The following is a 19,706-nucleotide window of genomic DNA, read 5'->3' as shown; positions in this document are numbered from 1 at the left end:
AAGAGAACAACGCAAGCCTATCCAGCCTTTCCTCATTGTTGATCTGCTCCATCCCAGGCAACATCCTGGTGAATCTCCTCTGCACCCCCTTCCAGTGCACTCCCATTCCTCCCTAGTAGTGTGGTGACCAGAACAACTCTCAGTAATCCTGGTGTGGCCTAACCAAAGTTTGTATTATTCCAACATAACGTCCCCACTCTTATAATCCAAGCCACAATTGATAAAGGTAAATGCCCTATATGCCTTAACTACCCTATTAACCCAACTGCCGCCTTCAGGGATCTGTGGACAAGCAGCTCAAGATCCCTCTGTTCCTCTGAGCTTCCTAAACGGGAGATGGAGAGAGAATAAGGCTAAATTTGCCCACTTTTAAGAAGCAAGAAAGTTATACCAGCTATCTCTCAAGAGCACGTAAAGAGCATTTCATTTTGTAGTCCTCAAGTCTCTGGCAAGTGCCAAGGGTGACAATAGCATAACTTTGGTAATGAACTCACTGGAGCTTTCAATGGTAGAAAAAGTTTGGCCAGGTGTACAATCGAAAGGTCTGCCAGCCAAAACTAAGCTATCAATGTCTACATATAACATACAATCCTTATAATTTGTACCTTAGGTTGAATTTCTCATCTTACACTTCCTGTTTGGTCATATCCACGTCACATACTATGATGGGCACATATTTCAGCTTGAAGCCAAGCATCAAACAATACTGCTCTTTCAGAATCCATTAATAGCCCACAGTCCCATGATCCATGCTCAAAACTGCAGATGAAATCTCCAGAATTTCTTTACATCTGGCAGGTAATCTCACCATTTGTGCAGACATGGAGGGAATCAGAAGTGGGGCCCATGTTCTGACTGCCTCCCTGCCCTGCTCCTGGCTGAAACTCCCAGGGTGAAATTCCACCTAAAGTAGGATAACTGTGATGGAGAGGGAGGGCAGTAGTTCCAGTGTGTGATGTTTTGGGTAGCTTTTCAGAGGCTGGATAAATGGGAAAGTGATTCATTCCTGCATGTTCCATTTTTTCTTGTGGGTGGGTGGAAATGCTGGGTCTGTTGTCTCCGTACAAGCTCCAGACGCATGTTGGGAACAGTGCGCTCAATTGTTTCACAGTTGATTGGACTCAAGGTGACTGATTACGCTTAGAAATTTCAACCCAGCTATGATGGTCGCAGCAATATTAGCAAAATGAGCTCCAGAAACCATGAATGGTAATTGGCCTGAATTTGTAAGGATGGATAGATAATGCTATGGAATGTCTGTTTGTATTTTTAAAACAAAGGATGGAAGAAAGAAATGCTCCCTTTTTTAAATAGGGACTTTATTTGGCTCTACTTTTACACAGCTTAATGATTAAGTTCTGGCAGAGAGCACTGAGAGTCAACAATCAGAGCTAAGGACATGCATAGACAATACTGAGGGCATCAATGTACAGTATTTAACATGTAGCCTATGACTGACCCTGAAAAGCCGAAGCTGCAGTCCTGGGAATTCCCACAGGGGGTCAAAGGAGAGGTAGTTATTTGATAGTACTTCTTCCCCATTGAGTCAGTCTCAGCTCCCTCAGCAGAATTAGCATTCATTGTCCCTGATCATCAAGCATCCTTTGAAAAAGAATGTTCTACATTTTTTTACCGAGGGGATCTCAGTATGAGAATACCTTTTAAACAGCAATCTATTTCATTGATTAGACATCAGAAGGAGAGAGAGAGAGAGAAATAAGGGGAATATGGAGAGGATGCAGTTAGCTGTTCAGTAGAGTGAGAGCAGGCAGAAGCCAGTATTTGCTGACTGACAGGCCACATCTCATGAGCTGTGTGTCACAGGGAAGAGCTTTCCTAGCTTGGTGGAAACAGGAGGTGCGGTGGAAAATCCTGGAAAGCGACATTGGGTCTGGATCCTCATGTGATCTTGTCTTTTTGCAGTTTTTCCCAGAGTAGTCCAGGGATGAATCCTGTGGTCTGGTGTGAGACTTTAAAAGCAATCAGGAGCTTTTGAAAGGATGATGCCCTACTGACTGACAGCGCACGGCACATGCATTGTATTCAGAACTTGGCGGTTGGTGAAGACGTGTGCACAATAGGAAGTGAATAGAGAGGGAAGCTAGCTCAGTACATGCCGCATGAAGAGGCAAACCATCAGTCCTACGCTCAGTCATGGTGGAAGGCTGATGCTGAGATGATCACTTCTTTTAATGGTGTTCCTGGGAACAGCAACTTCAGGCAGGATATTGCAAATGCTGTGGATACCTTTGCAGCTGATAGGCACAGTCATGCTGCAGACGAGAACATTCTATGAGCTAGTACACCTAGATGAGGGATGAATGAAAGCTAGGGACAACCAGCACAAAATGGTAACTGGAAAGGCCTTTCCTCAGTGGAGTATGCCAAAAGGCTTTTAAAAAGTCCTTCACTAGTATGCACCAGAGTTTGAATTAACTGTGTGTCAACATTGTAAACGTAACTTGTAATTAATTATAGTGTGGCTCCTCAGAGCACCACATATAGTATTGAACAAAATAGACTTGCATTGCACTTTAAGTACCTTTACAAATTTATTGAATAAGGGATATTTTTGCAAGAACAAAACATTCTGTCATCTTACTACTTGTGAGACGTCCCTGTGATATTGGGTCCACATTATTCTGAAGTTTCACTGTGTGCTGGACAACATGCCACTACAGAGAGGACTGGACTCAGTACCAGGAGAATGTGGGCAGTGTCCAACACCTTTGGAAGTGGGGGAGCATCCTAACATGCCACAAGTGCTTGTAGCTGCCTGCTTCCTCCTGCCCAGGGAGCCTGTGGGGGTCATCATTGACAAAGTGTCCTTGCAACATTGCCATCACATCTGGTGTGCAAACCCTTCCATCCCCCCACAGACACGCAGCCACCAATCACAGGCACAGCTTTACTTCCTCAGCAAGGAATCTCATTCCATTCACCAGGATTATACTAAACAAAACAAGAGCTGTGACAGTCAGTAGTTTACAAAAGAAGTTTATTAATTCAAATAAAGATGCCACATTAACAATGCAATAAGCTCCAAAGAAAGATCTTGTTGCAACGAATACCTTTTCCTCCTTTGTTTTCCCTTATTTCTATCTGTCACTACCTCTGAGGCTTCAGCATAACTAGATGCTGGCTGCGTTATTCACTTGTTGGGATGTATGGAATGGCCATGGCCAATATCATCTGGAGTCCAGGAGGGCCTTCCCAAAGCCTCCTCTCCCACTCTCAGAAACGAAAGCGAGGATTACATGTATTGCTGAGGATACAGATTCCACAATAGTGGAGGAAAACTGTGAGGGCAATCAGCTGCAGCCGAGTACTGCCTGTTGAATTGGAGATTTGAGCTGCAGCCGAGTACTGCCTGTTGAATTGGAGATTTGAGAATGAGCCTGGGGAGAAAGGACTGTGTGTGTGCGTGTGTGTGGGAGAGAAAGACAGCTAGGGTGGTGTGGAGGAAAACTGTGAGGGCAATCAGCTGCAGCCGAGTACTGCCTGTTGAATTGGAGATTTGAGAATGAGCCTGGGGAGAAAGGACTGTGCGTGTGTGTGGGAGAGAAAGACAGCTAGGGTGGTGCAGAAGATTACCGGGGAGATGTGAGAGTGTGCTGATTGGCAGCTGAGAATTGAGGGCACGCACCTCGTTGGTCTTCATGAGGTGACTGAATCTTTTCCAATACTCAATCCAGGTCTTCGGCTCTGTGACTTCCAACCCTCAATGGCTTGAAGCCATATCAGCTTGGCTGGCTTCCCCCTCTAGTGGTCAGGAAAGAGAACCTCTCTCACCCTCTTGCTGCTTGAACGTCTTGCTAGGAGCAGGCTGTGAACTTGTTCGGGTGCAGCCTTTCCACCTCACATCTCTTCTGTAATCCCTTCCTCCTTTTCCCCTGCAAACACTCTTGTCATTGAATGTTCCTGCCAGGCTGCCTTCACGTGGAAGATGTTTATTGCTGCATTAAGCATCTTGTCCTGGTCACTACCCCGATTTTTCAGAGAAACTGGAGCTGAACTGCTCAGTATTCCCCATAGACGCACAAAGCGGAGGGTCAGGTTCTCAACCAGATAATTGCACACCATTGAGGCAGAGACAAGGGTTCTGATCTTGATATTCAAATACTTGGGGCAATTTCTATAAAGTGAGTTGTTGACATCAGTTATAATATTGAAGCAACGTTCTCTCCTGATCTCCTCCTCCTCAATCTTTCTCTTTCCCTCTCCTCATCTCAACTTCCTTCAGCTGGGAAATGGTAAAAATACTTTAAAACTTCATTCATCGGATGTGGGTGCCACTGACATCATTTATTGCCAGCCCCTGAAAAGGTGGTGATGAGCTGGCATCGTGAATTGCTGCTGCAGTTCATGTGGAATAGGTAGACCCACATAGTGTTAACGAGGGAGCTTCTGAACTTTGATCCAGGAACATGAAGGAACAATGAATTAATTCCAAGTCAGAATGGTGAGGGGCTTGGAGGGGAACTTTGGGTTCCCATGTATCAATTGATCTTGTCCTTCTGGTGGTAGGAGTTGTGGGTTTGAAAAGTCCTGTCTAAAGAGACTTAGGATGAGTTACTGCATTGCATCTTGTAGAGGGGACACACTGCTGTTTTCGTACTTTGATTGTGGCTGGCGGGACTGTTGAGAGTTACTTTGATCAGGGTAATACTGAGCTTCTTGAATGCTGTTGGAACTGTAGTCATCTTGGCAAGTGACTAGTATTCCATCACACTCCTGATTTGTGTCGTGTAGATGGTAGGCAGGCTTTAGGGAGTGAAGAGATGAGTTACTTGCTGAAGATTTCCTGGCTTCTGACCAGGTCTTTGGTCCTGTGTATGTATATTGCTAATTTAGCTCAGTTTCTGGTTAGTGGTAACTCTCAAGATGTTGCTAGCGTGAGATTCAACAATGGTAAGACCATTAAATGTTAAAAGGCAATGGAAATGGTCATTGCATGGCACTTGTGTACTTTTTATTTATTCACAGGATGAGGAAATCACAGGTTAGGCCAGCATTGATTACCCATTCCTTATTGCCCAGAGGACAGTTAAGACATTTCTGGAGGTCGAGAGTCACATGTAGGCCAGACCAAGTAAGGATGGCAGTTTCCTTCCCTGAAGGGCATTACTGAACCAGAGGAGGTTTCCTGACAATTGATAATGGTTTCTTGGTTATCATTAGACTCTTAACTCAAGATTTTTATTGAATCCAAATTCCACCATTTGTCGTGGCAGGATTTGAACCTGGATCCCCACAACACATCCTGGGTCTCTGGATTAACAGTCCAGTGAAAATATCACTTGGCTGTCAGGTCCCTTTGTGGTGTGAATGTTACTTGCCAATTACCAGCTCAAACCTAGAGACATCCAGCTTTTGTTGCGTACCAACACGGACTGCTTCTGCATTGGAAAAGTCACAAATGATGCTAAACATTTTAGAATCATCAGGAAAGATTCCCATTTCTGACCTTATGATAGAGGGACAGTCATTGATAAAGCAGGGAAAATGGGTCAGGATTTGATATTACCTGGGGAGCTCCTGGAGTGATGTCCTGTTGTTGAGGTAACAATCTTCCAAAAACCACATCAACGGACCGTCTTCCTTTATGTTAGATATGACTTCAACCAGCAGGGAGTCTTTCCCCAATTCACATTTACTCCAGTTTCACTAGGGTTCCTTAATTCCCCACTTGGTCAAATGTGGATTTGATGTCACGGGCAGTCACTCTCACCTCACCTCCTGAATTCAGCTCTACCAAGGCTGCAATGAGGTCAGAAGCTAAGTGACCCTGACAGAACCCAAAATGAGTGTCAGTGAGCAGGTTATTTTTGAGTAAGTGCCACTTGGTAGTACTTCTGCCACTTAACTGATGATTAATTGTAGACATATTGGGGTGGGAGGTTGCGGGTAGAGTTAATTGACTGAGTTGGATTTGTCCTGCTCTTTGTGGACAGGATATTCCTGGGCACTCTTCCACATTGATTAGGTAATGTTCAATAGTGTAACTGTACTGAAACAGCTTGACTTGAGTAAGAATAATAGAATCTCTGCAGTATGGAAACAAGCCATTTGGCCCAACAAGTCCATATCAACCCTCCCTAGAGTATCCCACCCAGTCTTATTCCCCTACCCTATTACTCTACATTTTCCCTAACCAATGCACCTAGCCTACACATCCCTGAAGGCTATGGGTAGTTTAGCATGGCCAATTCACCTGACCTGCACATCTTTGGAGTGTGGGAGGAAACCAGAGCATCTGAGGAAACCCATGCAGACACGGGGAGAATGTGCAAACTCCACACAGACAATTGCCCGAGACTGGAATTGAACCCGGGTCCCTGGCGCTATGTGGCAGCAGTGTTAACCACTGAGCTGCTATGACTGAGTAAGAATTCCTGAAACACCCAACAAGTGGATATATTTAACCAAAAACAGAAAGTTATGAGTATATTTTGACGATGCATTGAAGTGTAAGATGGGTGACGAGTAAATAGCCTGTTTTACATTTTAATGTTTCAGATTTCAAATTAAGGATTAGCCTTTAAATAATGTGAGAGGGAGTGAACTTGCTCCACTTTTCTCAGTCTCTTTGATTAGTTACAATGAACGTTTAATTTTTTTAAAATGCTGTTAACTTTTGTTTTGCTGCAGCTGTAAGGAGCCAATCATGAGATATTCTTGAATGAATATAAAGCAGGTTTATGCGACTCGGGAGTTTTCCTTTCTTCCTGGTGGTGGAAATTGAATAAAGATTTGTGCACTTTGTGTCTCTCACTGTGTCTCACACCTGCACACACACAACATGGGTGCTGGGGAAAAAATAAGCACTGCCGCAGTTAGGTGGTAGTGTGGGGGTTAAAAAAAAATATACTTAACAATCCCAAAAAAACTGATAAAGAAATGAGATCAAGCATACTGCTTTTGTGCAGTCACTTGAGCTGTCATTTACACAACAGGAACAAAATTAACAAGTGATAATGTCCAGTACGAAGGAAGACATTTTAAAAGTGAAGTTTAGAGTCCTTTTGGATACCCTTGCTGTGTCAGGTGTGAGACCCAAATTGGTTTTGTGATTTCTTGGACCATCGATAACAGCAAATACAGACATTATCTTTTAAGGTCTTGATTACTGATGTCTCTGTCCAATCAGTGCAATCATTGATGTCTCTCTCTCTAGTCAGTGCAGTCACTGATGGCTCTCCCTAGTCAGTGCGGTCACTGATGTCTTTCTCTAGTCAGTGCGGTCACTGATATCAGTCTCTACTCACTGCGGTCACTGATGTCTGTCTCTAGTCAGTGCAGTCACTGATGTCTCTCCCTAGTCAGTGCGGTCACTGATGTCTCTCTCTAGTCAGTGCGGTCACTGATGGCTCTCCCTAGTCAGTGCGGTCACTGATGTCTCACTCTAGTCAGTGCGGTCACTGATGGCTCTCCCTAGTCAGTGCGGTCACTGATTTCTGTCTCTAGTCAGTGCAGTCACTGATGTCTCTCTCTAGTCAGTGCAGTCACTGATGTCTGTCTCTAGTCAGTGCGGTCACCGATGTCAGTCTCTAGTCAGTGCGGTCACTGATGTCACTCCCGAGTCAGTGCAGTCACTGATGTCAGTCTCTAGTCAGAGCGGTCACTGATGTCTGTCTCTAGTCAGTGCGGTCACTGATGTCAGTCTCTAGTCAGTGCGGTCACTGATGTCCCTCCCAAGTGAGTGCAGACACTGATGTCTGTCTCTAGTCAGTGCGGTCACTGATGTCTGTCTCTAGTCAGTGCGGTCACTGATGTCAGTCTCTCGTCAGTGCGGTCACTGATGGCTCTCTCTAGTCAGGGCAGTCACTGATGTCAGTCTCTAGTCAGTGCGGTCACTGATGGCTCTCCCTAGTCAGTGCGGTCACTGATGTCAGTCTCTAGTCAGTGCAGTCACTGATGTCAGTCTCTAGTCAGTGCGGTCACTGATGTCTGTCTCTAGTCAGTGCGGTCACTGATGTCAGTGTCTCGTCAGTGCAGTAACTGATGGCTCTCTCTAGTCAGTGCGGTCACTGATGTCTGTCTCTAGTCAGTGCGGTCACTGATGTCTGTCTCTAGTCAGTGCGGTCACTGATGTCTGTCTCTAGTCAGTGCGGTCACTGATGTCTGTCTCTAGTCAGTGCGGTCACTGATGTCTGTCTCTAGTCAGTGCGGTCACTGATGTCTCTCTCTAGTCAGTGCAGTCACTGATGTCTGTCTCTAGTCAGTGCGGTCACTGATGTCTGTCTCTAGTCAGTGCGGTCACTGATGTCTGTCTCTAGTCAGTGCGGTCACTGATGTCTGTCTCTAGTCAGTGCGGTCACTGATGTCTGTCTCTAGTCAGTGCGGTCACTGATGTCTGTCTCTAGTCAGTGCGGTCACTGATGTCTGTCTCTAGTCAGTGCGGTCACTGATGTCTGTCTCTAGTCAGTGCGGTCACTGATGTCTGTCTCTAGTCAGTGCGGTCACTGATGTCTGTCTCTAGTCAGTGCGGTCACTGATGTCTGTCTCTAGTCAGTGCGGTCACTGATGTCAGTCTCTAGTCAGTGCGGTCACTGATGTCTGTCTCTAGTCAGTGCGGTCACTGATGTCTGTCTCTAGTCAGTGCGGTCACTGATGTCTGTCTCTAGTCAGTGCGGTCACTGATGTCTGTCTCTAGTCAGTGCGGTCACTGATGTCTGTCTCTAGTCAGTGCGGTCACTGATGTCTGTCTCTAGTCAGTGCGGTCACTGATGTCTGTCTCTAGTCAGTGCGGTCACTGATGTCTGTCTCTAGTCAGTGCGGTCACTGATGTCTGTCTCTAGTCAGTGCGGTCACTGATGTCTGTCTCTAGTCAGTGCACTGATGTCAGTCTCTTGTCAGTGCGGTCACTGATGTCTGTCTCTAGTCAGTGCGGTCACTGATGGCTCACTCTAGTCAGTGCGGTCACTGATGTCAGTCTCTAGTCAGTGCGGTCACTGATGTCTGTCTCTACTCAGTGCAGTCACTGATGTCTGTCCCTAGTCAGTGCGGTAACTGATGTCAGTCTCTAGTCAGTGCGGTCACTGATAGCTCTCCCTAGTCAGTGCAGTCACTGATGTCTGTCTCTAGTCAGTGCGGTCACTGATGGCTCACTCTAGTCAGTGCGGTCACTGATGTCAGTCTCTAGTCACTGCGGTCACTGATGTCAGTCTCTTGTCAGTGCAGTCACTGATGTCTGTCTCTAGTCAGTGCGGTCACTGATGGCTCACTCTAGTCAGTGCGGTCACTGATGTCTGTCTCTAGTCAGTGCGGTCACTGATGGCTCACTCTAGTCAGTGCGGTCACTGATGGCTCTCCCTAGTCAGTGCGGTCGCTGAGCAGTTTTCTTCTCGAGAGGCAGTCAGACAGAGACAGCCTTCTCCATTCTGTACTCAGTTTTCAGTCTAAAGTTCATTTCCTCTTCCCTCCCAAAAACCCCTTGAAATAGCAGTCTGATTATATATTCTATTTTCTGATTTCATTGCGTCCACAACTGATGGTGATTCAGCAATTTTCACCTCCAACATGAGAAGATTCTCATAATAGTGTAAATCCCATAAGAAATTAGGACATTATCACGTCTTCTATGTGGTCGCTGACTAGTTTGTTTCTTTTGGTAAAATGTTCATTTCAGCTCAGATTAGCAACTGTTTAATTCATATCGTTTCATTAAACTTGGCCTCCGTGTGTCAAGTGATACCTGTGGCTAATTTAAATCAATGATTTTGGTCCATTTTCCAAAATTATCTCAATCTATGAAAGTTCTAAGTATAAAATTGGCTGACAGAATTCAAAGGTTGCAGTCCGTATTTTAGATCATCATAACAAGTCGAAAATCATAGGATTTTCACTCTGAGGACACAGGGAGAATGAGCAAAGTCCATACAGTCACCAAAGGATGGAATCGAACCCAGGTCCTTAGTGCTGTGAGGTAGCAATGCTAATCACTTAGCCATCATGCCACCCAGAGCATACAAAGTCTAAAATGAAGAGAACTTTCTTCAAAAAGTTGTGAATCTTTGGCATTCTGTATCCCAGACAGCTGCGGATGTTTACTTGTTTACTTGTTGAGTGAGAAAGGAGAGTTGAAAGTTAGGGAGAAAATGAGAAGAAAAGGAGGAAGATGTATAAAGAAACTAATTTTTAAAAGTCTGGCACTTTAGGGTGGGAGAGGGGATAGGTGAAGGAAAATGTAAGTAATCAGAAAAAGATTGAGATGCGGGAAAGTTTCGGGGGGATGAGGAGAATACAGGCAGAAAGAAACAAACGAACAGAATGTGAGTGGACAGAGTGCAGAAAGAGAGGCACAAGTGAGGAAAGAGAGACTGAAATGGGGAAAGGGATTAAGAACAAAATAGGAGAGAAAGGTACAACCAGTGAACAAAAATGTACAAATGTCAGAAAATGTATTTCCTCAGGAGGCGGACAAAGTGATCTCTTGCTGTTCTGAAAAGCAGCATGAATAATACTCAATTGTTTAGTCTGACAGCGATTACAGAGACTGGTGTTTACGGGGCGCTGAATTACTGGGTGTCTATAAAAGTGATTGTCAGCACATTCCTCTTCAGATGTGTCTGTTTTTATAGTCAAGACTTGCTTTTCACAGACAATAGCTGATATGTGTTGCATTTCCTTTTCTAATTATTTTAGAATAAATATATCCTAGATAGAATACAATATTTGCCAGCATCGCCTTCACATAAAACCTGTATTATAAGTCACAATACAATTCCTTCTTGTTATCTTCACTAAAAGGCACTTCAGCTACCTTATCACTTCAGGGTCTTAAATGAACTGGCTACAGAGCCTAAGGAAGGCCTCAGATTTGATCCATATGCTGAGCCAGTTGATGCTGGTTCTGTGTTAGAGAGGGGAAATTCTCAGAGCTTCGAATCCTCACACATACCCCGCATCTCCGATGGGAAAGTACAAGAGTTGAAGATGCAAGGTGAAGAGAGAATTGAGCTCAGCTGTGATGGTCCCTTCTTAGGCCCCTCCACCAGCTATGTGGGATCAAAAAGCCTTTGAACAAACAATGCGGAATGAGTTGGAATGCGCTGAAAGTGGAGGAATCATCCTAACCATTTGACTGGGTCAGTTGAATCCTGAAGTACACATTTGGCATACAGCAGATGGTCAGAACATCACAGAATTGTTATGGTGCAGTAGGATTCTGGATTAGTGGTGCTGGAAGAGCACAGCAGCTCAGGCAGCATCCGAGGAGCAGTAAAATCGACGTTTCAGGCAAAAGCCCTTCATCAGAGTACTCCACCCAGCCCCACCCCTTATCCTATTTCTGCATATTCCATGGATAATCTGCCTAACCTACAGATCCCTGGACACTATGGGCAATATAGCATGGCCAATCTTCCTGGACGTGATGGGCAATATAGCATGGCCAATTCCCCATGGACACGATGGACAATATAGCATGGTCAATCTCCCTGGACACTATGGGGTATTTAGCATGGCCAATCTCCTTGGATGTGATGGGCAATATAGCATGGTCAATCTTCCTGGACACTTTGGGGGATTTAGCATGGTCAATCTCCCTGGACATGATGGGCAATATAGCATGGTCAATCTCCCTGGACACTGTGGAAAATTTAGCATGGCTAATCTCCCTGGTCACGATGGACAATATAGCATGGTCAATCTCCCTAGACACGATGGGCAATTTAACATGGCCAATCCACCTAACTTGCACAGCTTTGAATGGTCAGATATTATTAGAGGCTACAATAATTTTGACCAGCAACAATATTTAAATATCTGACAAAAACGTGAATGTATTAATTTGATCAATCAAATAAATTAAAATACAAATTTTAGTAATTACCCTTAAAGGACAGGATCTGCCATTGGATTTACTTTTAAAGGGAAAGTTTGATTATTAACCCCAATCCCCACCATCATTTCCCCCTCTCAAAATAGGAACTGTCCGACGAAGTTGAAGTGGTCTCATTGATGTTTGTAAGATCATGATGGGAGCTATCATAGAGAAATTGTTTATTTGTAGAAAGGCTTCAGACACTAGGAGTCACAAGTTAAATGTGAAGCTCGAAATAAGAAGGAATTCACCTGAAGGAGGATTGAGTTGTGCAAAGATTATATGGGGTTGATATTCAAAAGAATAGTGTAAATGTGATCAAATGAGAATGTGGCATTCCAGAGAGAGAATGGATTGTGAGAAATGAGGAGGAAAGTGACTTGAGGGCTTGAGGAATAGGGACAGAAAATGGGAATTCAGAACTGAGGTCCTCATGAAAGATGGATTGGATGCTTAAATGGTTCAGGACATCCTGAAATGGAAGGGCAATGACAGATAGGTAAGAAAACCTTTGAAAATTCCATTTGCTTGTGAATATAATCTCAAGTCACATGTATTATCTGTACAACTGCCATTTATCCTGCACCTTTAAAGTTAAAAAAAGTCTCAAGGTGTTTCAGAGATAAAACCCATAATCAGACAAAAATTGACAGTGCTCAAAAGAAGCAGGGATTGGGATACTTAACAAAGAGAGAGATTTTAAACAGGGTTTTGAAAAAGAAAAATAACCTTCACTTTAAAAGAAAATATGATCAGTTTTTTTTTGTGAAAAATAAAAATTGGTTTAAGCCAAAGAAGACAGTTCAAAAACTGGAAATTCAATGTTATGAGGTACTTACAGATGACACTGCCATCAACTGAAGAAGTTCAGGCAAGATAAGCAACAGATTTTTTGAAAAGATGAGTTGGAAATAAATCAATACCTTGGGAAAAAGTTCATTTCATGATACAATGGAAGTGAGAGAGAGAGAGAGAGAGAGAGATGTACTGAGGAGACCCTTAAACAGGGGAATCAACGACAAACCTTTTTTTGGGTGAACTGAATGCTCACTAGTTAGCTGTGGAAAATTAAACTCTCAAAACATCTACATTATGGTTAAACGATATGGTTATTGTTCCATTAACATTTCTAAGGTAACTATACCACAGTTGAGGTACCGAGTGAAACGTGCTCTCAGTGTCATCTGATTGGTATGTCTCCTACAATATAAATGTGACATTACAGGTAGTACATGTGGTTTGGAAGTACATCTATTAAGAACTGCATTAGTCTGTCACAAATTATTTGCCTCTAATAACCTTACAACAGCAGCCTCCTGTTTCCATCAGGTTGTGCTAATTGCAACTGGAGATGAAAGGCTAGTCTCTGACCCACTCAGCTATCCTGTCTTACTAAAACACCTATTGAAGAAACATTTTAAAGAGGGAGCCTCACTCTTACGATCCTTATAAATGTGGTTCTGGTCATCAAGATCCCAGTTAAAGTGACAGTCCTAACTGCTCATAGCTAGAATGGTTAAAGAGATCTGGGAGCCTAGAAGGTTTGTATCATAGTTTCTGGGGAGAGGGCACAGTTAATGGGAACTCATGTGTTTGCTGCTTGGGGATTATTGCATGATATTTTGGATGTGTGGAAGTTGGGTGCAGACAGGACTTGAATAATGTGTGCAAATATTCATGTTTAGCACATGGTCCCGGTTCTCCAGTTTTATCAGGAGCCCGGGGGAGTGAAACCTTTTCACTGTGCCGTCTCATCCTGTGAAGAATGGACGTTAGCTGATACAACAAATGATTGCTTTCGTCCATGAATAAAATCCCCATGAAGCAACCAATGGCTTCAGGGGAGCAGTCCAACAAATGGAAAATTAAAAATTGTTCCATCAAGTTGTGCATCCTTCAGAATTTAATGCTAAATCAATATCTTTATTCAGTCCAAGTCAGCAATAATAACTGTTAGTAACAGCAGATAAGGAGTAATAGCACTTTAATTGGCTTTGGCTTTCCTTTGCACTAACAGGGGTACATTGTGCATGCAGACAGTCACAAGTTAAGTAAATTTGTGTCTATACAGCTGAAGCATTATTGACATATACATAGCATGATACTGGTGAGTAATCGCTGTTTAATAAACTACAATGCGAGATGCATATCTAGTCTAATTTCATATTTATTAACCACTTATGGTTAGATCAATCATTTTTGATCGCATATCAAGGAACAGAGATACCGGCAGAATGCATATGTTTCCTCATGATAAATTTTGGTGTGTTTTTAGTTCCTACAATTAATTCACCAATAAATTAAGTTAAAATATCAGATTTTGTTTGTCATAATTCATCTTTGCCTGCTGAAGTTAATTGACTCTTCACTATAAACTTAGTGATGCGAGTCTTGTAAATATACTCATGCTAGTGGAAAATTAATTTCCTTCTCCTGAATTCTATGATTATTCCATAGGTCTCTTGCATGCACTGGCCTTTAAATCAAAACATTTTGAATATTGCAGGTCACTTTTCAAGGCCAGGCGAGAAAAAAGTTCTTGAAAAGTTCAAACATTAAATTTCTTTGGGATGGATAACTTCGGTCACAGCAGAAAATCTGAGACCCAACCAGGGTCATAATTACAATTTTTCTGTTTTCCGAAGTGCCTGTGTATCTCTTTATTTCAGTTTCTCTCATTGTGCACGACAAGCAGATAAATGATGGGACAATGTCCAGCAAAGTGTTCCACTCTGTCATTTTCAACCTTATCACAGTTCATCTGCCTTTACATCTATGTTTCTGTCACTCATTTTGTCCATCCCGTTTCTGTTTCCCATCCCCCCTCCCCAATTTTTCTTTCTGTATATCTCCATCATAGCATGTTTCCCTGATGGTGTAGGTGTTCCTTAATTAAAACCCTTGTTGCATTTTGAAGGATATAGTGAGCTGTGATGCTAGCATTGATGGACCACTTTCAGTGTAGAATCAGTGTATCATTTTCATTCACTTATCAGGCTACTTAATCCAATGTCCCATTCAGCATCAGGCAGCAATTCCCTTTCCCTGAAATACTGGAGAGTGTGTTCCCATTGTTTTTGACCTCCACTCCAAACTCCATTCCCTAACAGCAGCGTTCCCTCTGAGCTTTCTTCCAAGCTGCACAAGCCTCTGAGATCCGTGTGCGGTACCTGCTTCCCGGAGTTGGATGTCATTGCTGGGATCGATTCCAACTTTTGCGGAACATCAGAGCAGCTGCATATGTGTCCAGCTTCCAGTCCTGGTAACAATTTGTCAAGGTTACTTTTACAGCTGAATGGGCTTTCGTTTACTTCAGGATTTTTATCACCTAGCCATATTGAATCATAGATTCCTTGCAGTGTGGAAAAGGCCATTCAGCCCAACAAATCTGCACCGACCCTCTGAAGAGTATCCCACCCAGACCCATAACTCTACATTTCCCCCTGACGAATACACCTAGCCTGCACATCCCTAAACACTATGAGCAACTTAGCATGGCCAGCTCAGCCTAACCTGCATATCTTTGGACTGTGGGAGGAAATCAGAGCAGCCAGAAATTTACTTCAAGGTTTCTGCTGGAAATTTCTGGGAGACTTTTTTAAGCTTAAGGGAGATAGTTTAGAGTGAGATTTTAATTTCAGTCTTACTTTGAGTGGGGCAGTTCAGAACTCCTTGAGTAGTGATGCATGTACAGAATAATGCCCCTAAGAAGGGATCAGATTAGATTAGATTCCCTACACTATGGAAACAGGCCCTTCGGCCCAGCAAGTTCACACCAACCCTCCAAAGAGTAACCCACCCACACCCATTCCCCTACCCTGTATTTACCCCAAACATTATGGGCAATTTAGCATGGCCAATTCACCTGACCTGCACATCTTTGGACTGTGGGAGGAAACCGGAGCACCCGGAGGAAACCCACACAGACATGGGGAGAATGTGCAAACTCCACACAGACAGTCCACCCGAGGCTGGAATCAAACCTGGGTCCCAGGCGCTGTGAGGCAGCAGTGCTAACCACTGAGCCACCATGCCACCCTCAGTATAGGAAAGCCAGGTTATTTTAGAATAAAGAGTTGGTTATAGTCCCAGACTGAATATGTTCGGATAAAACCTTTTCAAGAATTTGAAGCTGGATGCTTTTAAGCTTAGATTTATGATAGCTCAAGGAAGAAACTCTCAGCATTTTCAGTCTTGGGCTTAAAGTCATAGTTACTGTAAAACTAGCAAGGTGTTAGAGAAAGGGATTCTGGTGGGAGTGATGTACAAGGGTTGCTGGAGGGTAGTGTACACACAATGTTTCTTTATAAACCATGTAAAAGTGTATGGTGGGGTTGATGGGATTATATTTTTAAAGTGTTTCTAAAACTTTTCAAATTGGTATTATAAAAGGTTGGTCTATTCTATTTTATCTTTAATGCTTTTGCAAAATAAACTTCTGTTTTATTGTTAAAGCAAAATCTGCAGCATTATGTACCTCTGTCTGCTTGAGAGTCCATTTTGTTAATAACAAGACAGCATCTGATTTATCAGGCCAGATCTGAGTTATCCAGTAATTACAGCAGCTGGGATCCTAACACTAAGCTACTCATGTGCCCTCAAGATGCTATCTCTTTTTTTGCCGACAACTATTTTAATTTCAGCCCTGACAACCACAACAGAAGTGGAGGCAGAGTGCTGGCTGCTAGGCCCTGGTGGCTGTGCTGAGTTTGACAGGTGGCCTCTGGGGTCCAAAGGACTTGAAGTGCTCCAGTGTTTCCTGCACAGGTAAAAGTACATCCTCCTCAGTCTGATGTGATGGAGAGGATGAGCTCACTGACAAAGGGAGCAGAGCAGGCAGAGTTTCACTGGAGTATCCAGGCTGCCTGGCTCATGCTTATCCTCCCTGTGGGTACCAGAGCATCCCCTATTTTTTCTGAACAGCCCAGTGTATAACCTCCAGCAAGACCTTGCTAAACCCTGGCCCTAGTTTCTGCTCCAGGAGGGTCCAGGGAGTGACCAGCACAGGCTGCAGTCACCCTCCTAGTATGGAATGTGATTGGATGTCTGGGTGGCCTTTAAATGCAGCACATGGACGTTCGACCCTGGAATCTTGGTGGGGTGGGAACTTTCTGCCCATCTCACTGCAAAAGTTTGCATACTCAACTCATGAAAGCATATATAATGAGCTGAAAAGCACGCAAGAAGTCTCAGCTCACCCCTAAACAGAAATGGCACCCATTATTAGGCTGTCCTCCAGAGTTAGACTCCAAAATGGAAGAGCCTGTTTGTATCTCTGGATCTACTGCTGAAAACTTCCTTCACATCATTATTATCTCAAGACCTGACTAATTCAGTGCACTTCTGAATGGTTTTCCATTGTCTACCATTCGTAAAGTTGAAATCATCCGAAATTCCAGGTCTTAACTTCCACCAAGTTTCTTTCCCTCTCACCTCTGTATTCAATGTGCTGCATTGGTTCCCAACAATGTCACGCCTTTAAAATGCACATCCTCCTTTCAAATGCCTCCTTGGCTTCACTCCTCCCAATATCTGTAATCTCCCAAACTCTATAACTCTCAGGTATGCCTCCAACTCTGGCCTCTTGAGCATCCTCCATTTTCCCAGTGGTTACCGCCCCTTCAGTTGCTTGTGTCCGAACTTTCTTGTCCACCCAGCTCCCTGCTTTAATCATTCCCTTACATCTCCCTGTCCAACCAAACACTTAGTTATCTGCTCTAATATCTCCTAATGTGACTAGAAGTCATGGTTTGATTTATAATACCCCTTTGAAATGTCTTGAGATGTTTTATTACATGAAAGGCATTATGTAAGTTGTTGTAAAAAATATGAAAGAACAAAACTTAAAGGTTATCACTGTGGGACTGTCACAGGATGGGATAGAATGCCAGAACTCCAGAGACAGAATGGGTGCTAACAGACATGATGGGTCTCTATCAGTGACACTTCAAATAACTCAGCTCATCCCATCCATTCTCTTGTGAACTGGCAGAGACATTGTCCTGTTTCTCCTCAAATACTCAATTTTTAGTTATGCAGCACCGCAGTGTTGTGTGAGCGTGTTTAATCCTGCAAAATTCATATTTGTTTCAGTAGATTAGTATTAGTATTCTAGTTATAAATCATTACCTGGTCTTTGAGTGTATTTATTACTGTAATATTAATGTTTGCTTTAGTATATTAGTGTTATTATGCCAGTAATAAATCTTCCCTTCTGTTTGAATGCTTTTATTACTATAATATTAATGTTTGTTTCGGTACATTAATGTTAATATGCCAGTAGTAAATCATCACTAAGATGTTTGAGTTTGTATTTTATAGTATTTATTTGTAATTGGTTGCATCTAATAATGCACTAGCTGATAATAAGTAAAACCTGGGAGACTGGCATGTGCCTGATACAATGGCAGGAACACAGTTTCCTTGGGCACAATCTGCCCAGCCATTGGCATTGGGCACCATGGGCATCGACAAGAAAATCAGGTGAGATTGGCAGGAAGGAGATTCCTAACATTGAGAGCAAGAATTCTCATTTTCCAACCAACTGTTGAATGGCAAGCTGGGAATCCTGCTAGTGAGCAACCAAGGCTGATTAGCATTTATGAGCTCTTCATTGTTAGTCAATCTCATGCAATTTATATGGAGTTTGCCATTGTCCCAACGTCTCTGGGCACTCTTTAGATTAGATTACTTACAGTGTGGAAACAGGCCCTTCGGCCCAACAAGTCCACACTGACCCTCCGAAGAGCAACCCACCCAGACCCATTCCCCTACATTTACCCCTTCACCTAACACTACGGGCAATTTAGCATGACCAATTCACCTAACCTGCACATTTTCAGCTGTGGGAGGAAACCGGAGGAAACCCACGCAGACACGGGGAGAATGTGCAAACTCCACACAGACAGTTGCCTGAGGCGGGAATTGAACTTGGGTCTCTGGCGCTGTGAGGCAGCAATGCTAACTACTGTGCCACCGTGCCGCCCACTGCCATGGGCAGTGACTTGCATGTACACCTGGTGCAGTGGAGGAGATAGTGTGAGGTAGCAGAAGGAAGGTGGTATCATTTATCTTGGCACAGTGGAGAAGGTCACTCACCTTGTGCCATTGTTGGGTGTTCCTCTGGGCCATGGAGACAGCGCTGACCTGGATTCAACCTGGCATTGACCAGTGGCATGAAGTCCTCTGCCAATACTGAGAAAAGAGGTTGGCTGTTCTGAGATGATACAATTCTCCAGATCCCTGCTGGCAATGATGGGTACCAGTTTCCTTCTGTCTGGCATGTTTGGGACATTCACATGAACCAAGGAGGGCAGCTCTGTGCTGACAAGGCTTGACTAGGTGAATGGCTTGGAGTTTGAAAAAAGGTCACCTTTGCAAATCCCAGGAGGTCCCAGCAATGTCACATACTTCTGCCTGCAGTGAGAGAGAGGGGGGATCTGATCAGCAGGGCACCATAAGGGTGCGGATTATAAGTAATGAGGCAGGTTGTGGACAATAGTGATAGAAATTTCACTCGAGCTCAGAGAGAAACCTTCTATGTCAACGTTGGCTCATTTCTGGTAAAATCCTGCCCCTTGCATTAGTCGCGGAGAAAGATTAGGCATGAGACTATGTTCAAAAGTAAATCTTAGATTTTGTTCTGTCCTAACATTAGTACTTGTAAGTGACGAGAACATTTAAATCTGTTCGATCCCTGGTAATCTAATTACAGATAATAGAATCAGGCAACCTTTGACCTCTCATCAGGATTTTTCTGCTCCTCGGATGCTGCCTGAACTGCTGTGCTCTTCCAGCACCACAAATCCAAAATCTGGTTTCCAGCATCTGCAGTCATTGTTTTTACCTAATCTTTGACCTCTATTTACTGTGGTAGAAG

At 43.6% G+C, this 19,706-nt stretch overlaps 1 protein-coding gene across 1 annotated transcript in view; it reads left to right on the top strand.

The window, feature by feature from the left end:
• hs3st4 (heparan sulfate (glucosamine) 3-O-sulfotransferase 4) overlaps positions 1–19,706 on the top strand; it is a 159,472-nt gene that overhangs the window by 74,498 nt on the left and 65,268 nt on the right. The gene's annotated exons all lie outside the window — the stretch shown is intronic.

This window comes from Chiloscyllium plagiosum, chromosome 21, assembly GCF_004010195.1.
Source record: "Chiloscyllium plagiosum isolate BGI_BamShark_2017 chromosome 21, ASM401019v2, whole genome shotgun sequence".
In the NCBI taxonomy this organism is placed as follows: domain Eukaryota; kingdom Metazoa; phylum Chordata; class Chondrichthyes; order Orectolobiformes; family Hemiscylliidae; genus Chiloscyllium; species Chiloscyllium plagiosum.
This window is presented reverse-complemented; position numbering and strand designations above follow the sequence as displayed.